The sequence below is a fragment of the Elephas maximus genome, chromosome 24 (genome assembly GCF_024166365.1).
Source record: "Elephas maximus indicus isolate mEleMax1 chromosome 24, mEleMax1 primary haplotype, whole genome shotgun sequence".
Taxonomy (NCBI): Eukaryota; Metazoa; Chordata; class Mammalia; order Proboscidea; family Elephantidae; genus Elephas; species Elephas maximus.
Genome location: NC_064842.1, coordinates 66,097,681 through 66,125,285, shown reverse-complemented (window position 1 = coordinate 66,125,285; position 27,605 = coordinate 66,097,681).

The following is a 27,605-nucleotide window of genomic DNA, read 5'->3' as shown; positions in this document are numbered from 1 at the left end:
AAGTTTGGAGAACGGCAGTGTCTCCTCGATTTCCCTGACATCGGCCTCTTTGAGCGGCATGCTTTTTTCCTAGTAGGATCAGGCAGTGACGGAGAAAGGCAGGATTATGTGTGCAGGAAGGTATGTGCTGAGAAGGTGACAAGGTTGAGAGCAGGTTGGGATCTTCAGTCCCAGGAAAGGCCCCTGGAAGGTGCGGGTCAATGTTCTCTGCCCATCCCACCTGGCGTGGGGAGGTTTCCAGCATACAGAGCAGCAGCGGAATTATTCTTCCCCCAGAGGTTGCATCTGCCCACAAGCTCCACCTGGCCAGGGTCCGCCCCTACCGTATTGCCCATGTCAGTCAACAGAAGCTAAGACCTTCCAGAGAGACTAACTGCTATTCTCTACCCACGGGGACGCGGTAGAGTCGGAAGCCTCCCCTGTTTCATCTCCAGGCTCTCTCTCAGGCCCCTCGTAGTTGTGAGGTGTCTCAGGGGTAGACCGGAGGGATTTCTCTGAATGAACACGTACAAGGAGGGGCCATAGATGCTGAGGGGAGGGCGCCTTGCCTACTGATATCCTAGCGTAAGTGGAAAAGAGGTACCTGCCTGCTGGTCCCAGTATGTCGAAGCTGTCCACATCAGGGGTTGCCTACTGTGAAGTTATTCCCTGGGTGCCCTCGATTTTGTGGCCAAGGACAGAAGGGGCCGTTGTGTGTCCATGGGTAAAATGGAGGCCTGTGCGGAACTGGCCTGTTAGGCTGGACCTCTCCTGTTGGCTCAGAGTTCGTGACCCGTCCTCGTCAGAAGTTCCCGCCCAGCCTTCCGGTGGCTGTCTCCATGGTGATTGAGAAAGAAGCCTTAGGCCCCGCACTCAGCCTTCACCTGGCCTACCTGGCCTCTTTTCCCCTCGTCTAGACCGCTGTGTAGATGAAAGAAAGGATGTCGGCCAGTGACCACGTGTCCTCATTTCCTCTGAAGGATTAGGCTCCTTGCCTGGGCAGAAGACAGCCAAGGTCAGCCTGAGCCTAGACTCCTAGTGACCTGTGACACTGCAGACAGTGATAGATGTTGATGTCCACGCTCAGGTATCCGCAGGTGGCCGACTCAGAGTGGTCGGAGCTGAAGTGTAACTAGAGATCACACACTCACGAGGGCACGGGCCAAAGGTCAGGGAAAATAGCTGAGGTCGTGGAGCTCTAGCGGAGCCAGTCTAGGGCCCAGGCCTCCCTCCTGTACGTGGCAAAAGAGGTGATCCGCGTGCCGCCATCCGCAGACTCTGGACTGCTAGGGCCCTGGATGCCCGGATTTCGGCCTTGTCTTCGGAGAAGTGACGCACATGCAGTGTGCCACCGGAGGCTGTGGACCAGCAGAGGGCAAAATCTTGAAAACGCGGGCTTCAGTTGACTTTGCCTGTGCTCTCCTTTGGCTGAGTGACATCCTGTGTTTCCTAGCAGGAGAAGGCATTCGTGGAGAGAGGCGGATTCCATGTGTGCAGGCAAAGTGTGTGCTGAGATGATGAGTCGCTGGAGACCAGGGTGGACTCTTCAGACCCAGAATAGGCCTCTGGCAGGTATGTGTCAATGTTTTCTGCCCTTCGCACTCAGCCGGGTATTTGCATACAATGTTACCAGCGGAATTAGTAGTCTCCGGAGAGGCTGCCACATGTCAGCAAGCTTCACCTGGCCAGGGTCGCCCGTGAGGTAGCTCCCCAATCAATCACTACTCTAGACCTTCCAGATAGACTACCAGATCTTGTCTGCCCGTGGGCAACCAGTAGAGCCAGAGGCCTTCCCCCTTTGCTCTTTCGTCTCTGGGCACTCTGTCAGGCACTCCAAGGTGCGAAGTCACTCAGGGGGAGAGGGAAGAGATTTCAGAGAACGAACACAGTCCAGAGAGAGACAGAGAGAGGCAAGAGATGCTGAGTGGGGATGCCTTGCGTACTGATATCCTCAGGAAAGTGGGAAAGAGGTACCTGGCCTGCTCTGCCAATGCCCTGAAAGCAGTCCGCACCAGGGGCTCCCCTGTGCCTGCGTAGGCTTTCCCAGGGTGTGCTCAAATCCTGTGGCCACTAGGGTGTCATAGGTCATAATGGAGGGCCCTGGGTCATCTGCCTGGCGGGTCTTGTCATCAGGCCCATCATGAGCTCCGCCCAACTCTTCCGGTGGTGGGACTGTCTCCATGGTGATGGCAAAGGAGCCTTGGTCCCGCGCCCACCTGGCCTTCACTTCACCTAGCTGGCCTGCTGACCCTCACTCAGACCTCTGTGTTGATCAAAATGAATGTCCGCCAGTGCCAGGTGTCAGCATCTCGGATAAAGGATTCGGGACCTTGCCTGGGGCAGAAGGCAGCCTAGGTCAGCTGGTACCTGGAAGTCTAGTGACTTGTGACACTGCTGCCAGTGACAAATGGTGACTCCCACACCTCACATATCCCCTGGTGGCAGAATGATAGTGATGGGTGCAGAAACATCGCTCCGGAGCACACGTTGCAATGGGGCACCCGGCCAAAGGCCAGGGCCAGTAGCGGACGTCGTGGAGCTGAATGGCGAGCCAGTGAAGGGCCCCAAGGATTCCTCCTGTATGTGGGAAACATGTCATCCGGGTCCCCACGTCCATAAACCATTGGATTGCTGGGGCCCAGGATGCCAGGATTTCGGCCTTGCCTTCGCAGCCCGGCCACATACGCAGCCTTCCACCGGAGGCGGGGATATGGTAGACAGCAAAAGTTTGGAGAACGGCAGTGTCTCCTCGATTTCCCTGACATCGGCCTCTTTGAGCGGGCATGCTTTTTTCCTAGTAGGATCAGGCAGTGACGGAGAAAGGCAGGATTATGTGTGCAGGAAGGTATGTGTCTGAGAAGGTGACAAGGTTGAGAGCAGGTTGGGATCTTCAGTCCCAGGAAAGGCCCCTGGAAGGTGCGGGTCAATGTTTCTCTGCCCATCCACCTGGCGTGGGGAGGTTTCCAGCATACAGAGCAGCAGCGGAATTATTCTTCCCCCAGAGGTTGCATCTGCCCACAAGCTCCACCTGGCCAGGGTCCGCCCCTACCGTATTGCCCATGTCAGTCAACAGAAGCTAAGACCTTCCAGAGAGACTAACTGCTATTCTCTACCCACGGGGACGCGGTAGAGTCGGAAGCCTCCCCTGTTTCATCTCCAGGCTCTCTCTCAGGCCCCTCGTAGTTGTGAGGTGTCTCAGGGGTAGACCGGAGGGATTTCTCTGAATGAACACCGTACAAGGAGGGGCCATAGATGCTGAGGGAGGGCGCCTTGCCTACTGATATCCTAGCGTAAGTGGAAAAGAGGTACCTGCCTGCTGTCCCAGTATGTCGAAGCTGTCCACATCAGGGGTTGCCTACTGTGAAGTTATTCCCTGGGTGCCCTCGATTTTGTGGCCAAGGACAGAAGGGGCCGTTGTGTGTCCATGGGTAAAATGGAGGCCTGTGCGGAACTGGCCTGTTAGGCTGGGACCTCTCCTGTTGGCTCAGAGTTCGTGACCCGTCCTCGTCAGAAGTTCCGCCCAGCCTTCCGGTGGCTGTCTCCATGGTGATTGAGAAAGAAGCCTTAGGCCCCCGCACTCAGCCTTCACCTGGCCTACCTGGCCTCTTTCCCCTCGTCTAGACCGCTGTGTAGATGAAAGAAAGGATGTCGGCCAGTGACCACGTGTCCTCATTTCCTCTGAAGGGATTAGGCTCCTTGCCTGGGCAGAAGACAGCCAAGGTCAGCCTGAGCCTAGACTCCTAGTGACCTGTGACACTGCAGACAGTGATAGATGTTGATGTCCACGCTCAGGTATCCGCAGGAGTGGCCGACTCAGAGTGGTCGGAGCTGAAGTGTAACTAGAGATCACACACTCACGAGGGCACGGGCCAAAGGTCAGGGAAAATAGCTGAGGTCGTGGAGCTCTAGCGGAGCCAGTCTAGGGCCAGGCCTCCCTCCTGTACGTGGCAAAGAGGTGATCCGCGTGCCGCCATCCGCAGACTCTGGACTGCTAGGGCCCTGGATGCCCGGATTTCGGCCTTGTCTTCGGAGAAGTGACGCACATGCAGTGTGCCACCGGAGGCTGTGGACCAGCAGAGGGCAAAATCTTGAAAACGCGGGCTTCAGTTGACTTTGCCTGTGCTCTCCTTTGGCTGAGTGACATCCTGTGTTTCCTAGCAGGAGAAGGCATTCGTGGAGAGAGGCGGATTCCATGTGTGCAGGCAAAGTGTGTGCTGAGATGATGAGTCGCTGGAGACCAGGGTGGACTCTTCAGACCCAGAATAGGCCTCTGGCAAGGTATGTGTCAATGTTTTCTGCCCTTCGCACTCAGCCGGGTATTTGCATACAATGTTACCAGCGGAATTAGTAGTCTCCGGAGAGGCTGCCACATGTCAGCAAGCTTCACCTGGCCAGGGTCCGCCCGTGAGGTAGCTCCCCAATCAATCACTACTCTCTAGACCTTCCAGATAGACTACCAGATCTTGTCTGCCCGTGGGGCAACCAGTAGAGCCAGAGGCCTTCCCCCTTTGCTCTTTCGTCTCTGGGCACTCTGTCAGGCACTCCAAGGTGCGAAGTCACTCAGGGGGAGAGGGAAGAGATTTCAGAGAACGAACACGTCCAGAGAGAGACAGAGAGAGGCAAGAGATGCTGAGTGGGGGATGCCTTGCGTACTGATATCCTCAGGAAAGTGGGAAAGAGGTACCTGGCCTGCTCTGCCAATGCCCTGAAGCAGTCCCGCACCAGGGGCTCCCCTGTGCCTGCGTAGGCTTTCCCAGGGTGTGCTCAAATCCTGTGGCCACTAGGTGTCATAGGTCATAATGGAGGGCCCTGGGTCATCTGCCTGGCGGGTCTTGTCATCAGGCCCATCATGAGCTCCGCCCACTCTTCCGGTGGTGGGACTGTCTCCATGGTGATGGCAAAGGAGCCTTGGTCCCGCCCACCTGGCCTTCACTTCACCTAGCTGGCCTGCTGACCCTCACTCAGACCTCTGTGTTGATCAAAATGAATGTCCGCCAGTGCCCAGGTGTCAGCATCTCGGATAAAGGATTCGGGACCTTGCCTGGGGCAGAAGGCAGCCTAGGTCAGCTGGTACCTGGAAGTCTTAGTGACTTGTGACACTGCTGCCAGTGACAAATGGTGACTCCCACACTCACATATCCCCTGGGTGGCAGAATGATAGTGATGGGTGCAGAAAACATCGCTCCGGAGCACACGTGCAATGGGGCACCGGCCAAGGCCAGGGCCAGTAGCGGACGTCGTGGAGCTGAATGGCGAGCCAGTGAAGGGCCCAAGGATTCCTCCTGTATGTGGGAAACATGTCATCCGGGTCCCCACGTCCATAAACCATTGGATTGCTGGGGCCCAGGATGCCAGGATTTCGGCCTTGCCTTCGCAGCCCGGCCACATACGCAGCCTTCCACCGGAGGCGGGGGATATGTAGACAGCAAAAAGTTTGGAGAACGGCAGTGTCTCCTCGATTTCCCTGACATCGGCCTCTTTGAGCGGCATGCTTTTTTTCCTAGTAGGGATCAGGCAGTGACGGAGAAAGGCAGGATTATGTGTGCAGGAAGGTATGCTGCTGAGAAGGTGACAAGGTTGAGAGCAGGTTGGGGATCTTCAGTCCCAGGAAAGGCCCCTGGAAGGTGCGGGGTCAATGTTCTCTGCCCATCCCACCTGGCGTGGGGAGGTTTCCAGCATACAGAGCAGCAGCGGAATTATTCTTCCCCCAGAGGTTGCATCTGCCCACAAGCTCCACCTGGCCAGGGTCCGCCCCTACCGTATTGCCCATGTCAGTCAACAGAAGCTAAGACCTTCCAGAGAGACTAACTGCTATTCTCTACCCACGGGGACGCGGTAGAGTCGGGAAGCCTCCCCTGTTTTCATCTCCAGGCTCTCTCTCAGGCCCCTCGTAGTTGTGAGGTGTCTCAGGGGGTAGACCGGAGGGATTTCTCTGAATGAACACGTACAAGGAGGGGCCATAGATGCTGAGGGAGGGCGCCTTGCCTACTGATATCCTAGCGTAAGTGGAAAAGAGGTACCTGCCTGCTGTCCCAGTATGTCGAAGCTGTCCACATCAGGGGTTGCCTACTGTGAAGTTATTCCCTGGGTGCCCTCGATTTTGTGGCCAAGGACAGAAGGGGCCGTTGTGTGTCCATGGGTAAAATGGAGGCCTGTGCGGAACTGGCCTGGTTAGGCTGGACCTCTCCTGTTGGCTCAGAGTTCGTGACCCGGTCCTCGTCAGAAGTTCCGCCCAGCCTTCCGGTGGCTGTCTCCATGGTGATTGAGAAAGAAGCCTTAGGCCCCGCACTCAGCCTTCACCTGGCCTACCTGGCCTCTTTCCCCTCGTCTAGACCGCTGTGTAGATGAAAGAAAGGATGTCGGCCAGTGACCACGTGTCCTCATTTCCTCTGAAGGATTAGGCTCCTTGCCTGGGCAGAAGACAGCCAAGGTCAGCCTGAGCCTAGACTTCCTAGTGACCTGTGACACTGCAGACAGTGATAGATGTTGATGTCCACGCTCAGAGTATCCGCAGGTGGGCCGACTCAGAGTGGTCGGAGCTGAAGTGTAACTAGAGATCACACACCTCACGAGGGCACGGGCCAAAGGTCAGGGAAAAATAGCTGAGGTCGTGGAGCTTCTAGCGGAGCCAGTCTAGGGCCCAGGCCTCCCTCCTGTACGTGGCAAAGAGGTGATCCGCGTGCCGCCATCCGCAGACTCTGGACTGCTAGGGCCCTGGATGCCGCGGATTTCGGCCTTGTCTTCGGAGAAGTGACGCACATGCAGTGTGCCACCGGAGGCTGTGGACCAGCAGAGGGCAAAATCTTGAAAACGCGGGCTTCAGTTGACTTTGCCTGTGCTCTCCTTTGGCTGAGTGACATCCTGTGTTTCCTAGCAGGAGAAGGCATTCGTGGAGAGAGGCGGATTCCATGTGTGCAGGCAAAGTGTGTGTGCTGAGATGATGAGTCGCTGGAGACCAGGGTGGACTCTTCAGACCCAGAATAGGCCTCTGGCAGGTATGTGTCAATGTTTTCTGCCCTTCGCACTCAGCCGGGTATTTGCATACAATGTTACCAGCGGAATTAGTAGTCTCCGGAGAGGCTGCCACATGTCAGCAAGCTTCACCTGGCCAGGGTCCGCCCGTGAGGTAGCTCCCCAATCAATCACTACTCTCTAGACCTTCCAGATAGACTACCAGATCTTGTCTGCCCGTGGGCAACCAGTAGAGCCAGAGGCCTTCCCCCTTTGCTCTTTCGTCTCTGGGCACTCTGTCAGGCACTCCAGGGTGCGAAGTCACTCAGGGGGAGAGGGAAGAGATTTCAGAGAACGAACACGTCCAGAGAGAGACAGAGAGAGGCAAGAGATGCTGAGTGGGGATGCCTTGCGTACTGATATCCTCAGGAAAGTGGGAAAGAGGTACCTGGCCTGCTCTGCCAATGCCCTGAAGCAGTCCGCACCAGGGGCTCCCCTGTGCCTGCGTAGGCTTTCCCAGGGTGTGCTCAAATCCTGTGGCCACTAGGTGTCATAGGTCATAATGGAGGGCCCTGGGTCATCTGCCTGGCGGGTCTTGTCATCAGGCCCATCATGAGCTCCGCCCACTCTTCCGGTGGTGGGACTGTCTCCATGGTGATGGCAAAGGAGCCTTGGTCCCGCCCACCTGGCCTTCACTTCACCTAGCTGGCCTGCTGACCCTCACTCAGACCTCTGTGTTGATCAAAATGAATGTCCGCCAGTGCCCAGGTGTCAGCATCTCGGATAAAGGATTCGGGACCTTGCCTGGGGCAGAAGGCAGCCTAGGTCAGCTGGGTACCTGGAAGTCTAGTGACTTGTGACACTGCTGCCAGTGACAAATGGTGACTCCCACACTCACATATCCCCTGGTGGCAGAATGATAGTGATGGGTGCAGAAACATCGCTCCGGAGCACACGTGCAATGGGGCACCGGCCAAAGGCCAGGGCCAGTAGCGGACGTCGTGGAGCTGAATGGCGAGCCAGTGAAGGGCCCAAGGATTCCTCCTGTATGTGGGAAACATGTCATCCGGGTCCCCACGTCCATAAACCATTGGATTGCTGGGGCCCAGGATGCCAGGATTTCGGCCTTGCCTTCGCAGCCCGGCCACATACGCAGCCTTCCACCGGAGGCGGGGATATGTAGACAGCAAAAGTTTGGAGAACGGCAGTGTCTCCTCGATTTCCCTGACATCGGCCTCTTTGAGCGGCATGCTTTTTTCCTAGTAGGATCAGGCAGTGACGGAGAAAGGCAGGATTATGTGTGCAGGAAGGTATGTGCTGAGAAGGTGACAAGGTTGAGAGCAGGTTGGGATCTTCAGTCCCAGGAAAGGCCCCTGGAAGGTGCGGGTCAATGTTCTCTGCCCATCCCACCTGGCGTGGGGAGGTTTCCAGCATACAGAGCAGCAGCGGAATTATTCTTCCCCCAGAGGTTGCATCTGCCCACAAGCTCCACCTGGCCAGGGTCCGCCCCTACCGTATTGCCCATGTCAGTCAACAGAAGCTAAGACCTTCCAGAGAGACTAACTGCTATTCTCTACCCACGGGGACGCGGTAGAGTCGGAAGCCTCCCCTGTTTCATCTCCAGGCTCTCTCTCAGGCCCCTCGTAGTTGTGAGGTGTCTCAGGGGTAGACCGGAGGGATTTCTCTGAATGAACACGTACAAGGAGGGGCCATAGATGCTGAGGGAGGGCGCCTTGCCTACTGATATCCTAGCGTAAGTGGAAAAGAGGTACCTGCCTGCTGTCCCAGTATGTCGAAGCTGTCCACATCAGGGGTTGCCTACTGTGAAGTTATTCCCTGGGTGCCCTCGATTTTGTGGCCAAGGACAGAAGGGGCCGTTGTGTGTCCATGGGTAAAATGGAGGCCTGTGCGGAACTGGCCTGTTAGGCTGGACCTCTCCTGTTGGCTCAGAGTTCGTGACCCGTCCTCGTCAGAAGTTCCGCCCAGCCTTCCGGTGGCTGTCTCCATGGTGATTGAGAAAGAAGCCTTAGGCCCCGCACTCAGCCTTCACCTGGCCTACCTGGCCTCTTTCCCCTCGTCTAGACCGCTGTGTAGATGAAAGAAAGGATGTCGGCCAGTGACCACGTGTCCTCATTTCCTCTGAAGGATTAGGCTCCTTGCCTGGGCAGAAGACAGCCAAGGTCAGCCTGAGCCTAGACTCCTAGTGACCTGTGACACTGCAGACAGTGATAGATGTTGATGTCCACGCTCAGGTATCCGCAGGTGGCCGACTCAGAGTGGTCGGAGCTGAAGTGTAACTAGAGATCACACACTCACGAGGGCACGGGCCAAAGGTCAGGGAAAATAGCTGAGGTCGTGGAGCTCTAGCGGAGCCAGTCTAGGGCCCAGGCCTCCCTCCTGTACGTGGCAAAGAGGTGATCCGCGTGCCGCCATCCGCAGACTCTGGACTGCTAGGGCCCTGGATGCCCGGATTTCGGCCTTGTCTTCGGAGAAGTGACGCACATGCAGTGTGCCACCGGAGGCTGTGGACCAGCAGAGGGCAAAATCTTGAAAACGCGGGCTTCAGTTGACTTTGCCTGTGCTCTCCTTTGGCTGAGTGACATCCTGTGTTTCCTAGCAGGAGAAGGCATTCGTGGAGAGAGGCGGATTCCATGTGTGCAGGCAAAGTGTGTGCTGAGATGATGAGTCGCTGGAGACCAGGGTGGACTCTTCAGACCCAGAATAGGCCTCTGGCAGGTATGTGTCAATGTTTTCTGCCCTTCGCACTCAGCCGGGTATTTGCATACAATGTTACCAGCGGAATTAGTAGTCTCCGGAGAGGCTGCCACATGTCAGCAAGCTTCACCTGGCCAGGGTCCGCCCGTGAGGTAGCTCCCCAATCAATCACTACTCTCTAGACCTTCCAGATAGACTACCAGATCTTGTCTGCCCGTGGGCAACCAGTAGAGCCAGAGGCCTTCCCCCTTTGCTCTTTCGTCTCTGGGCACTCTGTCAGGCACTCCAAGGTGCGAAGTCACTCAGGGGGAGAGGGAAGAGATTTCAGAGAACGAACACGTCCAGAGAGAGACAGAGAGAGGCAAGAGATGCTGAGTGGGGATGCCTTGCGTACTGATATCCTCAGGAAAGTGGGAAAGAGGTACCTGGCCTGCTCTGCCAATGCCCTGAAGCAGTCCGCACCAGGGGCTCCCCTGTGCCTGCGTAGGCTTTCCCAGGGTGTGCTCAAATCCTGTGGCCACTAGGTGTCATAGGTCATAATGGAGGGCCCTGGGTCATCTGCCTGGCGGGTCTTGTCATCAGGCCCATCATGAGCTCCGCCCACTCTTCCGGTGGTGGGACTGTCTCCATGGTGATGGCAAAGGAGCCTTGGTCCCGCCCACCTGGCCTTCACTTCACCTAGCTGGCCTGCTGACCCTCACTCAGACCTCTGTGTTGATCAAAATGAATGTCCGCCAGTGCCCAGGTGTCAGCATCTCGGATAAAGGATTCGGGACCTTGCCTGGGGCAGAAGGCAGCCTAGGTCAGCTGGTACCTGGAAGTCTAGTGACTTGTGACACTGCTGCCAGTGACAAATGGTGACTCCCACACTCACATATCCCCTGGTGGCAGAATGATAGTGATGGGTGCAGAAACATCGCTCCGGAGCACACGTGCAATGGGGCACCGGCCAAAGGCCAGGGCCAGTAGCGGACGTCGTGGAGCTGAATGGCGAGCCAGTGAAGGGCCCAAGGATTCCTCCTGTATGTGGGAAACATGTCATCCGGGTCCCCACGTCCATAAACCATTGGATTGCTGGGGCCCAGGATGCCAGGATTTCGGCCTTGCCTTCGCAGCCCGGCCACATACGCAGCCTTCCACCGGAGGCGGGGATATGTAGACAGCAAAAGTTTGGAGAACGGCAGTGTCTCCTCGATTTCCCTGACATCGGCCTCTTTGAGCGGCATGCTTTTTTCCTAGTAGGATCAGGCAGTGACGGAGAAAGGCAGGATTATGTGTGCAGGAAGGTATGTGCTGAGAAGGTGACAAGGTTGAGAGCAGGTTGGGATCTTCAGTCCCAGGAAAGGCCCCTGGAAGGTGCGGGTCAATGTTCTCTGCCCATCCCACCTGGCGTGGGGAGGTTTCCAGCATACAGAGCAGCAGCGGAATTATTCTTCCCCCAGAGGTTGCATCTGCCCACAAGCTCCACCTGGCCAGGGTCCGCCCCTACCGTATTGCCCATGTCAGTCAACAGAAGCTAAGACCTTCCAGAGAGACTAACTGCTATTCTCTACCCACGGGGACGCGGTAGAGTCGGAAGCCTCCCCTGTTTCATCTCCAGGCTCTCTCTCAGGCCCCTCGTAGTTGTGAGGTGTCTCAGGGGTAGACCGGAGGGATTTCTCTGAATGAACACGTACAAGGAGGGGCCATAGATGCTGAGGGAGGGCGCCTTGCCTACTGATATCCTAGCGTAAGTGGAAAAGAGGTACCTGCCTGCTGTCCCAGTATGTCGAAGCTGTCCACATCAGGGGTTGCCTACTGTGAAGTTATTCCCTGGGTGCCCTCGATTTTGTGGCCAAGGACAGAAGGGGCCGTTGTGTGTCCATGGGTAAAATGGAGGCCTGTGCGGAACTGGCCTGTTAGGCTGGACCTCTCCTGTTGGCTCAGAGTTCGTGACCCGTCCTCGTCAGAAGTTCCGCCCAGCCTTCCGGTGGCTGTCTCCATGGTGATTGAGAAAGAAGCCTTAGGCCCCGCACTCAGCCTTCACCTGGCCTACCTGGCCTCTTTCCCCTCGTCTAGACCGCTGTGTAGATGAAAGAAAGGATGTCGGCCAGTGACCACGTGTCCTCATTTCCTCTGAAGGATTAGGCTCCTTGCCTGGGCAGAAGACAGCCAAGGTCAGCCTGAGCCTAGACTCCTAGTGACCTGTGACACTGCAGACAGTGATAGATGTTGATGTCCACGCTCAGGTATCCGCAGGTGGCCGACTCAGAGTGGTCGGAGCTGAAGTGTAACTAGAGATCACACACTCACGAGGGCACGGGCCAAAGGTCAGGGAAAATAGCTGAGGTCGTGGAGCTCTAGCGGAGCCAGTCTAGGGCCCAGGCCTCCCTCCTGTACGTGGCAAAGAGGTGATCCGCGTGCCGCCATCCGCAGACTCTGGACTGCTAGGGCCCTGGATGCCCGGATTTCGGCCTTGTCTTCGGAGAAGTGACGCACATGCAGTGTGCCACCGGAGGCTGTGGACCAGCAGAGGGCAAAATCTTGAAAACGCGGGCTTCAGTTGACTTTGCCTGTGCTCTCCTTTGGCTGAGTGACATCCTGTGTTTCCTAGCAGGAGAAGGCATTCGTGGAGAGAGGCGGATTCCATGTGTGCAGGCAAAGTGTGTGCTGAGATGATGAGTCGCTGGAGACCAGGGTGGACTCTTCAGACCCAGAATAGGCCTCTGGCAGGTATGTGTCAATGTTTTCTGCCCTTCGCACTCAGCCGGGTATTTGCATACAATGTTACCAGCGGAATTAGTAGTCTCCGGAGAGGCTGCCACATGTCAGCAAGCTTCACCTGGCCAGGGTCCGCCCGTGAGGTAGCTCCCCAATCAATCACTACTCTCTAGACCTTCCAGATAGACTACCAGATCTTGTCTGCCCGTGGGCAACCAGTAGAGCCAGAGGCCTTCCCCCTTTGCTCTTTCGTCTCTGGGCACTCTGTCAGGCACTCCAAGGTGCGAAGTCACTCAGGGGGAGAGGGAAGAGATTTCAGAGAACGAACACGTCCAGAGAGAGACAGAGAGAGGCAAGAGATGCTGAGTGGGGATGCCTTGCGTACTGATATCCTCAGGAAAGTGGGAAAGAGGTACCTGGCCTGCTCTGCCAATGCCCTGAAGCAGTCCGCACCAGGGGCTCCCCTGTGCCTGCGTAGGCTTTCCCAGGGTGTGCTCAAATCCTGTGGCCACTAGGTGTCATAGGTCATAATGGAGGGCCCTGGGTCATCTGCCTGGCGGGTCTTGTCATCAGGCCCATCATGAGCTCCGCCCACTCTTCCGGTGGTGGGACTGTCTCCATGGTGATGGCAAAGGAGCCTTGGTCCCGCCCACCTGGCCTTCACTTCACCTAGCTGGCCTGCTGACCCTCACTCAGACCTCTGTGTTGATCAAAATGAATGTCCGCCAGTGCCCAGGTGTCAGCATCTCGGATAAAGGATTCGGGACCTTGCCTGGGGCAGAAGGCAGCCTAGGTCAGCTGGTACCTGGAAGTCTAGTGACTTGTGACACTGCTGCCAGTGACAAATGGTGACTCCCACACTCACATATCCCCTGGTGGCAGAATGATAGTGATGGGTGCAGAAACATCGCTCCGGAGCACACGTGCAATGGGGCACCGGCCAAAGGCCAGGGCCAGTAGCGGACGTCGTGGAGCTGAATGGCGAGCCAGTGAAGGGCCCAAGGATTCCTCCTGTATGTGGGAAACATGTCATCCGGGTCCCCACGTCCATAAACCATTGGATTGCTGGGGCCCAGGATGCCAGGATTTCGGCCTTGCCTTCGCAGCCCGGCCACATACGCAGCCTTCCACCGGAGGCGGGGATATGTAGACAGCAAAAGTTTGGAGAACGGCAGTGTCTCCTCGATTTCCCTGACATCGGCCTCTTTGAGCGGCATGCTTTTTTCCTAGTAGGATCAGGCAGTGACGGAGAAAGGCAGGATTATGTGTGCAGGAAGGTATGTGCTGAGAAGGTGACAAGGTTGAGAGCAGGTTGGGATCTTCAGTCCCAGGAAAGGCCCCTGGAAGGTGCGGGTCAATGTTCTCTGCCCATCCCACCTGGCGTGGGGAGGTTTCCAGCATACAGAGCAGCAGCGGAATTATTCTTCCCCCAGAGGTTGCATCTGCCCACAAGCTCCACCTGGCCAGGGTCCGCCCCTACCGTATTGCCCATGTCAGTCAACAGAAGCTAAGACCTTCCAGAGAGACTAACTGCTATTCTCTACCCACGGGGACGCGGTAGAGTCGGAAGCCTCCCCTGTTTCATCTCCAGGCTCTCTCTCAGGCCCCTCGTAGTTGTGAGGTGTCTCAGGGGTAGACCGGAGGGATTTCTCTGAATGAACACGTACAAGGAGGGGCCATAGATGCTGAGGGAGGGCGCCTTGCCTACTGATATCCTAGCGTAAGTGGAAAAGAGGTACCTGCCTGCTGTCCCAGTATGTCGAAGCTGTCCACATCAGGGGTTGCCTACTGTGAAGTTATTCCCTGGGTGCCCTCGATTTTGTGGCCAAGGACAGAAGGGGCCGTTGTGTGTCCATGGGTAAAATGGAGGCCTGTGCGGAACTGGCCTGTTAGGCTGGACCTCTCCTGTTGGCTCAGAGTTCGTGACCCGTCCTCGTCAGAAGTTCCGCCCAGCCTTCCGGTGGCTGTCTCCATGGTGATTGAGAAAGAAGCCTTAGGCCCCGCACTCAGCCTTCACCTGGCCTACCTGGCCTCTTTCCCCTCGTCTAGACCGCTGTGTAGATGAAAGAAAGGATGTCGGCCAGTGACCACGTGTCCTCATTTCCTCTGAAGGATTAGGCTCCTTGCCTGGGCAGAAGACAGCCAAGGTCAGCCTGAGCCTAGACTCCTAGTGACCTGTGACACTGCAGACAGTGATAGATGTTGATGTCCACGCTCAGGTATCCGCAGGTGGCCGACTCAGAGTGGTCGGAGCTGAAGTGTAACTAGAGATCACACACTCACGAGGGCACGGGCCAAAGGTCAGGGAAAATAGCTGAGGTCGTGGAGCTCTAGCGGAGCCAGTCTAGGGCCCAGGCCTCCCTCCTGTACGTGGCAAAGAGGTGATCCGCGTGCCGCCATCCGCAGACTCTGGACTGCTAGGGCCCTGGATGCCCGGATTTCGGCCTTGTCTTCGGAGAAGTGACGCACATGCAGTGTGCCACCGGAGGCTGTGGACCAGCAGAGGGCAAAATCTTGAAAACGCGGGCTTCAGTTGACTTTGCCTGTGCTCTCCTTTGGCTGAGTGACATCCTGTGTTTCCTAGCAGGAGAAGGCATTCGTGGAGAGAGGCGGATTCCATGTGTGCAGGCAAAGTGTGTGCTGAGATGATGAGTCGCTGGAGACCAGGGTGGACTCTTCAGACCCAGAATAGGCCTCTGGCAGGTATGTGTCAATGTTTTCTGCCCTTCGCACTCAGCCGGGTATTTGCATACAATGTTACCAGCGGAATTAGTAGTCTCCGGAGAGGCTGCCACATGTCAGCAAGCTTCACCTGGCCAGGGTCCGCCCGTGAGGTAGCTCCCCAATCAATCACTACTCTCTAGACCTTCCAGATAGACTACCAGATCTTGTCTGCCCGTGGGCAACCAGTAGAGCCAGAGGCCTTCCCCCTTTGCTCTTTCGTCTCTGGGCACTCTGTCAGGCACTCCAGGGTGCGAAGTCACTCAGGGGGAGAGGGAAGAGATTTCAGAGAACGAACACGTCCAGAGAGAGACAGAGAGAGGCAAGAGATGCTGAGTGGGGATGCCTTGCGTACTGATATCCTCAGGAAAGTGGGAAAGAGGTACCTGGCCTGCTCTGCCAATGCCCTGAAGCAGTCCGCACCAGGGGCTCCCCTGTGCCTGCGTAGGCTTTCCCAGGGTGTGCTCAAATCCTGTGGCCACTAGGTGTCATAGGTCATAATGGAGGGCCCTGGGTCATCTGCCTGGCGGGTCTTGTCATCAGGCCCATCATGAGCTCCGCCCACTCTTCCGGTGGTGGGACTGTCTCCATGGTGATGGCAAAGGAGCCTTGGTCCCGCCCACCTGGCCTTCACTTCACCTAGCTGGCCTGCTGACCCTCACTCAGACCTCTGTGTTGATCAAAATGAATGTCCGCCAGTGCCCAGGTGTCAGCATCTCGGATAAAGGATTCGGGACCTTGCCTGGGGCAGAAGGCAGCCTAGGTCAGCTGGTACCTGGAAGTCTAGTGACTTGTGACACTGCTGCCAGTGACAAATGGTGACTCCCACACTCACATATCCCCTGGTGGCAGAATGATAGTGATGGGTGCAGAAACATCGCTCCGGAGCACACGTGCAATGGGGCACCGGCCAAAGGCCAGGGCCAGTAGCGGACGTCGTGGAGCTGAATGGCGAGCCAGTGAAGGGCCCAAGGATTCCTCCTGTATGTGGGAAACATGTCATCCGGGTCCCCACGTCCATAAACCATTGGATTGCTGGGGCCCAGGATGCCAGGATTTCGGCCTTGCCTTCGCAGCCCGGCCACATACGCAGCCTTCCACCGGAGGCGGGGATATGTAGACAGCAAAAGTTTGGAGAACGGCAGTGTCTCCTCGATTTCCCTGACATCGGCCTCTTTGAGCGGCATGCTTTTTTCCTAGTAGGATCAGGCAGTGACGGAGAAAGGCAGGATTATGTGTGCAGGAAGGTATGTGCTGAGAAGGTGACAAGGTTGAGAGCAGGTTGGGATCTTCAGTCCCAGGAAAGGCCCCTGGAAGGTGCGGGTCAATGTTCTCTGCCCATCCCACCTGGCGTGGGGAGGTTTCCAGCATACAGAGCAGCAGCGGAATTATTCTTCCCCCAGAGGTTGCATCTGCCCACAAGCTCCACCTGGCCAGGGTCCGCCCCTACCGTATTGCCCATGTCAGTCAACAGAAGCTAAGACCTTCCAGAGAGACTAACTGCTATTCTCTACCCACGGGGACGCGGTAGAGTCGGAAGCCTCCCCTGTTTCATCTCCAGGCTCTCTCTCAGGCCCCTCGTAGTTGTGAGGTGTCTCAGGGGTAGACCGGAGGGATTTCTCTGAATGAACACGTACAAGGAGGGGCCATAGATGCTGAGGGAGGGCGCCTTGCCTACTGATATCCTAGCGTAAGTGGAAAAGAGGTACCTGCCTGCTGTCCCAGTATGTCGAAGCTGTCCACATCAGGGGTTGCCTACTGTGAAGTTATTCCCTGGGTGCCCTCGATTTTGTGGCCAAGGACAGAAGGGGCCGTTGTGTGTCCATGGGTAAAATGGAGGCCTGTGCGGAACTGGCCTGTTAGGCTGGACCTCTCCTGTTGGCTCAGAGTTCGTGACCCGTCCTCGTCAGAAGTTCCGCCCAGCCTTCCGGTGGCTGTCTCCATGGTGATTGAGAAAGAAGCCTTAGGCCCCGCACTCAGCCTTCACCTGGCCTACCTGGCCTCTTTCCCCTCGTCTAGACCGCTGTGTAGATGAAAGAAAGGATGTCGGCCAGTGACCACGTGTCCTCATTTCCTCTGAAGGATTAGGCTCCTTGCCTGGGCAGAAGACAGCCAAGGTCAGCCTGAGCCTAGACTCCTAGTGACCTGTGACACTGCAGACAGTGATAGATGTTGATGTCCACGCTCAGGTATCCGCAGGTGGCCGACTCAGAGTGGTCGGAGCTGAAGTGTAACTAGAGATCACACACTCACGAGGGCACGGGCCAAAGGTCAGGGAAAATAGCTGAGGTCGTGGAGCTCTAGCGGAGCCAGTCTAGGGCCCAGGCCTCCCTCCTGTACGTGGCAAAGAGGTGATCCGCGTGCCGCCATCCGCAGACTCTGGACTGCTAGGGCCCTGGATGCCCGGATTTCGGCCTTGTCTTCGGAGAAGTGACGCACATGCAGTGTGCCACCGGAGGCTGTGGACCAGCAGAGGGCAAAATCTTGAAAACGCGGGCTTCAGTTGACTTTGCCTGTGCTCTCCTTTGGCTGAGTGACATCCTGTGTTTCCTAGCAGGAGAAGGCATTCGTGGAGAGAGGCGGATTCCATGTGTGCAGGCAAAGTGTGTGCTGAGATGATGAGTCGCTGGAGACCAGGGTGGACTCTTCAGACCCAGAATAGGCCTCTGGCAGGTATGTGTCAATGTTTTCTGCCCTTCGCACTCAGCCGGGTATTTGCATACAATGTTACCAGCGGAATTAGTAGTCTCCGGAGAGGCTGCCACATGTCAGCAAGCTTCACCTGGCCAGGGTCCGCCCGTGAGGTAGCTCCCCAATCAATCACTACTCTCTAGACCTTCCAGATAGACTACCAGATCTTGTCTGCCCGTGGGCAACCAGTAGAGCCAGAGGCCTTCCCCCTTTGCTCTTTCGTCTCTGGGCACTCTGTCAGGCACTCCAAGGTGCGAAGTCACTCAGGGGGAGAGGGAAGAGATTTCAGAGAACGAACACGTCCAGAGAGAGACAGAGAGAGGCAAGAGATGCTGAGTGGGGATGCCTTGCGTACTGATATCCTCAGGAAAGTGGGAAAGAGGTACCTGGCCTGCTCTGCCAATGCCCTGAAGCAGTCCGCACCAGGGGCTCCCCTGTGCCTGCGTAGGCTTTCCCAGGGTGTGCTCAAATCCTGTGGCCACTAGGTGTCATAGGTCATAATGGAGGGCCCTGGGTCATCTGCCTGGCGGGTCTTGTCATCAGGCCCATCATGAGCTCCGCCCACTCTTCCGGTGGTGGGACTGTCTCCATGGTGATGGCAAAGGAGCCTTGGTCCCGCCCACCTGGCCTTCACTTCACCTAGCTGGCCTGCTGACCCTCACTCAGACCTCTGTGTTGATCAAAATGAATGTCCGCCAGTGCCCAGGTGTCAGCATCTCGGATAAAGGATTCGGGACCTTGCCTGGGGCAGAAGGCAGCCTAGGTCAGCTGGTACCTGGAAGTCTAGTGACTTGTGACACTGCTGCCAGTGACAAATGGTGACTCCCACACTCACATATCCCCTGGTGGCAGAATGATAGTGATGGGTGCAGAAACATCGCTCCGGAGCACACGTGCAATGGGGCACCGGCCAAAGGCCAGGGCCAGTAGCGGACGTCGTGGAGCTGAATGGCGAGCCAGTGAAGGGCCCAAGGATTCCTCCTGTATGTGGGAAACATGTCATCCGGGTCCCCACGTCCATAAACCATTGGATTGCTGGGGCCCAGGATGCCAGGATTTCGGCCTTGCCTTCGCAGCCCGGCCACATACGCAGCCTTCCACCGGAGGCGGGGATATGTAGACAGCAAAAGTTTGGAGAACGGCAGTGTCTCCTCGATTTCCCTGACATCGGCCTCTTTGAGCGGCATGCTTTTTTCCTAGTAGGATCAGGCAGTGACGGAGAAAGGCAGGATTATGTGTGCAGGAAGGTATGTGCTGAGAAGGTGACAAGGTTGAGAGCAGGTTGGGATCTTCAGTCCCAGGAAAGGCCCCTGGAAGGTGCGGGTCAATGTTCTCTGCCCATCCCACCTGGCGTGGGGAGGTTTCCAGCATACAGAGCAGCAGCGGAATTATTCTTCCCCCAGAGGTTGCATCTGCCCACAAGCTCCACCTGGCCAGGGTCCGCCCCTACCGTATTGCCCATGTCAGTCAACAGAAGCTAAGACCTTCCAGAGAGACTAACTGCTATTCTCTACCCACGGGGACGCGGTAGAGTCGGAAGCCTCCCCTGTTTCATCTCCAGGCTCTCTCTCAGGCCCCTCGTAGTTGTGAGGTGTCTCAGGGGTAGACCGGAGGGATTTCTCTGAATGAACACGTACAAGGAGGGGCCATAGATGCTGAGGGAGGGCGCCTTGCCTACTGATATCCTAGCGTAAGTGGAAAAGAGGTACCTGCCTGCTGTCCCAGTATGTCGAAGCTGTCCACATCAGGGGTTGCCTACTGTGAAGTTATTCCCTGGGTGCCCTCGATTTTGTGGCCAAGGACAGAAGGGGCCGTTGTGTGTCCATGGGTAAAATGGAGGCCTGTGCGGAACTGGCCTGTTAGGCTGGACCTCTCCTGTTGGCTCAGAGTTCGTGACCCGTCCTCGTCAGAAGTTCCGCCCAGCCTTCCGGTGGCTGTCTCCATGGTGATTGAGAAAGAAGCCTTAGGCCCCGCACTCAGCCTTCACCTGGCCTACCTGGCCTCTTTCCCCTCGTCTAGACCGCTGTGTAGATGAAAGAAAGGATGTCGGCCAGTGACCACGTGTCCTCATTTCCTCTGAAGGATTAGGCTCCTTGCCTGGGCAGAAGACAGCCAAGGTCAGCCTGAGCCTAGACTCCTAGTGACCTGTGACACTGCAGACAGTGATAGATGTTGATGTCCACGCTCAGGTATCCGCAGGTGGCCGACTCAGAGTGGTCGGAGCTGAAGTGTAACTAGAGATCACACACTCACGAGGGCACGGGCCAAAGGTCAGGGAAAATAGCTGAGGTCGTGGAGCTCTAGCGGAGCCAGTCTAGGGCCCAGGCCTCCCTCCTGTACGTGGCAAAGAGGTGATCCGCGTGCCGCCATCCGCAGACTCTGGACTGCTAGGGCCCTGGATGCCCGGATTTCGGCCTTGTCTTCGGAGAAGTGACGCACATGCAGTGTGCCACCGGAGGCTGTGGACCAGCAGAGGGCAAAATCTTGAAAACGCGGGCTTCAGTTGACTTTGCCTGTGCTCTCCTTTGGCTGAGTGACATCCTGTGTTTCCTAGCAGGAGAAGGCATTCGTGGAGAGAGGCGGATTCCATGTGTGCAGGCAAAGTGTGTGCTGAGATGATGAGTCGCTGGAGACCAGGGTGGACTCTTCAGACCCAGAATAGGCCTCTGGCAGGTATGTGTCAATGTTTTCTGCCCTTCGCACTCAGCCGGGTATTTGCATACAATGTTACCAGCGGAATTAGTAGTCTCCGGAGAGGCTGCCACATGTCAGCAAGCTTCACCTGGCCAGGGTCCGCCCGTGAGGTAGCTCCCCAATCAATCACTACTCTCTAGACCTTCCAGATAGACTACCAGATCTTGTCTGCCCGTGGGCAACCAGTAGAGCCAGAGGCCTTCCCCCTTTGCTCTTTCGTCTCTGGGCACTCTGTCAGGCACTCCAAGGTGCGAAGTCACTCAGGGGGAGAGGGAAGAGATTTCAGAGAACGAACACGTCCAGAGAGAGACAGAGAGAGGCAAGAGATGCTGAGTGGGGATGCCTTGCGTACTGATATCCTCAGGAAAGTGGGAAAGAGGTACCTGGCCTGCTCTGCCAATGCCCTGAAGCAGTCCGCACCAGGGGCTCCCCTGTGCCTGCGTAGGCTTTCCCAGGGTGTGCTCAAATCCTGTGGCCACTAGGTGTCATAGGTCATAATGGAGGGCCCTGGGTCATCTGCCTGGCGGGTCTTGTCATCAGGCCCATCATGAGCTCCGCCCACTCTTCCGGTGGTGGGACTGTCTCCGTGGTGATGGCAAAGGAGCCTTGGTCCCGCCCACCTGGCCTTCACTTCACCTAGCTGGCCTGCTGACCCTCACTCAGACCTCTGTGTTGATCAAAATGAATGTCCGCCAGTGCCCAGGTGTCAGCATCTCGGATAAAGGATTCGGGACCTTGCCTGGGGCAGAAGGCAGCCTAGGTCAGCTGGTACCTGGAAGTCTAGTGACTTGTGACACTGCTGCCAGTGACAAATGGTGACTCCCACACTCACATATCCCCTGGTGGCAGAATGATAGTGATGGGTGCAGAAACATCGCTCCGGAGCACACGTGCAATGGGGCACCGGCCAAAGGCCAGGGCCAGTAGCGGACGTCGTGGAGCTGAATGGCGAGCCAGTGAAGGGCCCAAGGATTCCTCCTGTATGTGGGAAACATGTCATCCGGGTCCCCACGTCCATAAACCATTGGATTGCTGGGGCCCAGGATGCCAGGATTTCGGCCTTGCCTTCGCAGCCCGGCCACATACGCAGCCTTCCACCGGAGGCGGGGATATGTAGACAGCAAAAGTTTGGAGAACGGCAGTGTCTCCTCGATTTCCCTGACATCGGCCTCTTTGAGCGGCATGCTTTTTTCCTAGTAGGATCAGGCAGTGACGGAGAAAGGCAGGATTATGTGTGCAGGAAGGTATGTGCTGAGAAGGTGACAAGGTTGAGAGCAGGTTGGGATCTTCAGTCCCAGGAAAGGCCCCTGGAAGGTGCGGGTCAATGTTCTCTGCCCATCCCACCTGGCGTGGGGAGGTTTCCAGCATACAGAGCAGCAGCGGAATTATTCTTCCCCCAGAGGTTGCATCTGCCCACAAGCTCCACCTGGCCAGGGTCCGCCCCTACCGTATTGCCCATGTCAGTCAACAGAAGCTAAGACCTTCCAGAGAGACTAACTGCTATTCTCTACCCACGGGGACGCGGTAGAGTCGGAAGCCTCCCCTGTTTCATCTCCAGGCTCTCTCTCAGGCCCCTCGTAGTTGTGAGGTGTCTCAGGGGTAGACCGGAGGGATTTCTCTGAATGAACACGTACAAGGAGGGGCCATAGATGCTGAGGGAGGGCGCCTTGCCTACTGATATCCTAGCGTAAGTGGAAAAGAGGTACCTGCCTGCTGTCCCAGTATGTCGAAGCTGTCCACATCAGGGGTTGCCTACTGTGAAGTTATTCCCTGGGTGCCCTCGATTTTGTGGCCAAGGACAGAAGGGGCCGTTGTGTGTCCATGGGTAAAATGGAGGCCTGTGCGGAACTGGCCTGTTAGGCTGGACCTCTCCTGTTGGCTCAGAGTTCGTGACCCGTCCTCGTCAGAAGTTCCGCCCAGCCTTCCGGTGGCTGTCTCCATGGTGATTGAGAAAGAAGCCTTAGGCCCCGCACTCAGCCTTCACCTGGCCTACCTGGCCTCTTTCCCCTCGTCTAGACCGCTGTGTAGATGAAAGAAAGGATGTCGGCCAGTGACCACGTGTCCTCATTTCCTCTGAAGGATTAGGCTCCTTGCCTGGGCAGAAGACAGCCAAGGTCAGCCTGAGCCTAGACTCCTAGTGACCTGTGACACTGCAGACAGTGATAGATGTTGATGTCCACGCTCAGGTATCCGCAGGTGGCCGACTCAGAGTGGTCGGAGCTGAAGTGTAACTAGAGATCACACACTCACGAGGGCACGGGCCAAAGGTCAGGGAAAATAGCTGAGGTCGTGGAGCTCTAGCGGAGCCAGTCTAGGGCCCAGGCCTCCCTCCTGTACGTGGCAAAGAGGTGATCCGCGTGCCGCCATCCGCAGACTCTGGACTGCTAGGGCCCTGGATGCCCGGATTTCGGCCTTGTCTTCGGAGAAGTGACGCACATGCAGTGTGCCACCGGAGGCTGTGGACCAGCAGAGGGCAAAATCTTGAAAACGCGGGCTTCAGTTGACTTTGCCTGTGCTCTCCTTTGGCTGAGTGACATCCTGTGTTTCCTAGCAGGAGAAGGCATTCGTGGAGAGAGGCGGATTCCATGTGTGCAGGCAAAGTGTGTGCTGAGATGATGAGTCGCTGGAGACCAGGGTGGACTCTTCAGACCCAGAATAGGCCTCTGGCAGGTATGTGTCAATGTTTTCTGCCCTTCGCACTCAGCCGGGTATTTGCATACAATGTTACCAGCGGAATTAGTAGTCTCCGGAGAGGCTGCCACATGTCAGCAAGCTTCACCTGGCCAGGGTCCGCCCGTGAGGTAGCTCCCCAATCAATCACTACTCTCTAGACCTTCCAGATAGACTACCAGATCTTGTCTGCCCGTGGGCAACCAGTAGAGCCAGAGGCCTTCCCCCTTTGCTCTTTCGTCTCTGGGCACTCTGTCAGGCACTCCAAGGTGCGAAGTCACTCAGGGGGAGAGGGAAGAGATTTCAGAGAACGAACACGTCCAGAGAGAGACAGAGAGAGGCAAGAGATGCTGAGTGGGGATGCCTTGCGTACTGATATCCTCAGGAAAGTGGGAAAGAGGTACCTGGCCTGCTCTGCCAATGCCCTGAAGCAGTCCGCACCAGGGGCTCCCCTGTGCCTGCGTAGGCTTTCCCAGGGTGTGCTCAAATCCTGTGGCCACTAGGTGTCATAGGTCATAATGGAGGGCCCTGGGTCATCTGCCTGGCGGGTCTTGTCATCAGGCCCATCATGAGCTCCGCCCACTCTTCCGGTGGTGGGACTGTCTCCGTGGTGATGGCAAAGGAGCCTTGGTCCCGCCCACCTGGCCTTCACTTCACCTAGCTGGCCTGCTGACCCTCACTCAGACCTCTGTGTTGATCAAAATGAATGTCCGCCAGTGCCCAGGTGTCAGCATCTCGGATAAAGGATTCGGGACCTTGCCTGGGGCAGAAGGCAGCCTAGGTCAGCTGGTACCTGGAAGTCTAGTGACTTGTGACACTGCTGCCAGTGACAAATGGTGACTCCCACACTCACATATCCCCTGGTGGCAGAATGATAGTGATGGGTGCAGAAACATCGCTCCGGAGCACACGTGCAATGGGGCACCGGCCAAAGGCCAGGGCCAGTAGCGGACGTCGTGGAGCTGAATGGCGAGCCAGTGAAGGGCCCAAGGATTCCTCCTGTATGTGGGAAACATGTCATCCGGGTCCCCACGTCCATAAACCATTGGATTGCTGGGGCCCAGGATGCCAGGATTTCGGCCTTGCCTTCGCAGCCCGGCCACATACGCAGCCTTCCACCGGAGGCGGGGATATGTAGACAGCAAAAGTTTGGAGAACGGCAGTGTCTCCTCGATTTCCCTGACATCGGCCTCTTTGAGCGGCATGCTTTTTTCCTAGTAGGATCAGGCAGTGACGGAGAAAGGCAGGATTATGTGTGCAGGAAGGTATGTGCTGAGAAGGTGACAAGGTTGAGAGCAGGTTGGGATCTTCAGTCCCAGGAAAGGCCCCTGGAAGGTGCGGGTCAATGTTCTCTGCCCATCCCACCTGGCGTGGGGAGGTTTCCAGCATACAGAGCAGCAGCGGAATTATTCTTCCCCCAGAGGTTGCATCTGCCCACAAGCTCCACCTGGCCAGGGTCCGCCCCTACCGTATTGCCCATGTCAGTCAACAGAAGCTAAGACCTTCCAGAGAGACTAACTGCTATTCTCTACCCACGGGGACGCGGTAGAGTCGGAAGCCTCCCCTGTTTCATCTCCAGGCTCTCTCTCAGGCCCCTCGTAGTTGTGAGGTGTCTCAGGGGTAGACCGGAGGGATTTCTCTGAATGAACACGTACAAGGAGGGGCCATAGATGCTGAGGGAGGGCGCCTTGCCTACTGATATCCTAGCGTAAGTGGAAAAGAGGTACCTGCCTGCTGTCCCAGTATGTCGAAGCTGTCCACATCAGGGGTTGCCTACTGTGAAGTTATTCCCTGGGTGCCCTCGATTTTGTGGCCAAGGACAGAAGGGGCCGTTGTGTGTCCATGGGTAAAATGGAGGCCTGTGCGGAACTGGCCTGTTAGGCTGGACCTCTCCTGTTGGCTCAGAGTTCGTGACCCGTCCTCGTCAGAAGTTCCGCCCAGCCTTCCGGTGGCTGTCTCCATGGTGATTGAGAAAGAAGCCTTAGGCCCCGCACTCAGCCTTCACCTGGCCTACCTGGCCTCTTTCCCCTCGTCTAGACCGCTGTGTAGATGAAAGAAAGGATGTCGGCCAGTGACCACGTGTCCTCATTTCCTCTGAAGGATTAGGCTCCTTGCCTGGGCAGAAGACAGCCAAGGTCAGCCTGAGCCTAGACTCCTAGTGACCTGTGACACTGCAGACAGTGATAGATGTTGATGTCCACGCTCAGGTATCCGCAGGTGGCCGACTCAGAGTGGTCGGAGCTGAAGTGTAACTAGAGATCACACACTCACGAGGGCACGGGCCAAAGGTCAGGGAAAATAGCTGAGGTCGTGGAGCTCTAGCGGAGCCAGTCTAGGGCCCAGGCCTCCCTCCTGTACGTGGCAAAGAGGTGATCCGCGTGCCGCCATCCGCAGACTCTGGACTGCTAGGGCCCTGGATGCCCGGATTTCGGCCTTGTCTTCGGAGAAGTGACGCACATGCAGTGTGCCACCGGAGGCTGTGGACCAGCAGAGGGCAAAATCTTGAAAACGCGGGCTTCAGTTGACTTTGCCTGTGCTCTCCTTTGGCTGAGTGACATCCTGTGTTTCCTAGCAGGAGAAGGCATTCGTGGAGAGAGGCGGATTCCATGTGTGCAGGCAAAGTGTGTGCTGAGATGATGAGTCGCTGGAGACCAGGGTGGACTCTTCAGACCCAGAATAGGCCTCTGGCAGGTATGTGTCAATGTTTTCTGCCCTTCGCACTCAGCCGGGTATTTGCATACAATGTTACCAGCGGAATTAGTAGTCTCCGGAGAGGCTGCCACATGTCAGCAAGCTTCACCTGGCCAGGGTCCGCCCGTGAGGTAGCTCCCCAATCAATCACTACTCTCTAGACCTTCCAGATAGACTACCAGATCTTGTCTGCCCGTGGGCAACCAGTAGAGCCAGAGGCCTTCCCCCTTTGCTCTTTCGTCTCTGGGCACTCTGTCAGGCACTCCAAGGTGCGAAGTCACTCAGGGGGAGAGGGAAGAGATTTCAGAGAACGAACACGTCCAGAGAGAGACAGAGAGAGGCAAGAGATGCTGAGTGGGGATGCCTTGCGTACTGATATCCTCAGGAAAGTGGGAAAGAGGTACCTGGCCTGCTCTGCCAATGCCCTGAAGCAGTCCGCACCAGGGGCTCCCCTGTGCCTGCGTAGGCTTTCCCAGGGTGTGCTCAAATCCTGTGGCCACTAGGTGTCATAGGTCATAATGGAGGGCCCTGGGTCATCTGCCTGGCGGGTCTTGTCATCAGGCCCATCATGAGCTCCGCCCACTCTTCCGGTGGTGGGACTGTCTCCATGGTGATGGCAAAGGAGCCTTGGTCCCGCCCACCTGGCCTTCACTTCACCTAGCTGGCCTGCTGACCCTCACTCAGACCTCTGTGTTGATCAAAATGAATGTCCGCCAGTGCCCAGGTGTCAGCATCTCGGATAAAGGATTCGGGACCTTGCCTGGGGCAGAAGGCAGCCTAGGTCAGCTGGTACCTGGAAGTCTAGTGACTTGTGACACTGCTGCCAGTGACAAATGGTGACTCCCACACTCACATATCCCCTGGTGGCAGAATGATAGTGATGGGTGCAGAAACATCGCTCCGGAGCACACGTGCAATGGGGCACCGGCCAAAGGCCAGGGCCAGTAGCGGACGTCGTGGAGCTGAATGGCGAGCCAGTGAAGGGCCCAAGGATTCCTCCTGTATGTGGGAAACATGTCATCCGGGTCCCCACGTCCATAAACCATTGGATTGCTGGGGCCCAGGATGCCAGGATTTCGGCCTTGCCTTCGCAGCCCGGCCACATACGCAGCCTTCCACCGGAGGCGGGGATATGTAGACAGCAAAAGTTTGGAGAACGGCAGTGTCTCCTCGATTTCCCTGACATCGGCCTCTTTGAGCGGCATGCTTTTTTCCTAGTAGGATCAGGCAGTGACGGAGAAAGGCAGGATTATGTGTGCAGGAAGGTATGTGCTGAGAAGGTGACAAGGTTGAGAGCAGGTTGGGATCTTCAGTCCCAGGAAAGGCCCCTGGAAGGTGCGGGTCAATGTTCTCTGCCCATCCCACCTGGCGTGGGGAGGTTTCCAGCATACAGAGCAGCAGCGGAATTATTCTTCCCCCAGAGGTTGCATCTGCCCACAAGCTCCACCTGGCCAGGGTCCGCCCCTACCGTATTGCCCATGTCAGTCAACAGAAGCTAAGACCTTCCAGAGAGACTAACTGCTATTCTCTACCCACGGGGACGCGGTAGAGTCGGAAGCCTCCCCTGTTTCATCTCCAGGCTCTCTCTCAGGCCCCTCGTAGTTGTGAGGTGTCTCAGGGGTAGACCGGAGGGATTTCTCTGAATGAACACGTACAAGGAGGGGCCATAGATGCTGAGGGAGGGCGCCTTGCCTACTGATATCCTAGCGTAAGTGGAAAAGAGGTACCTGCCTGCTGTCCCAGTATGTCGAAGCTGTCCACATCAGGGGTTGCCTACTGTGAAGTTATTCCCT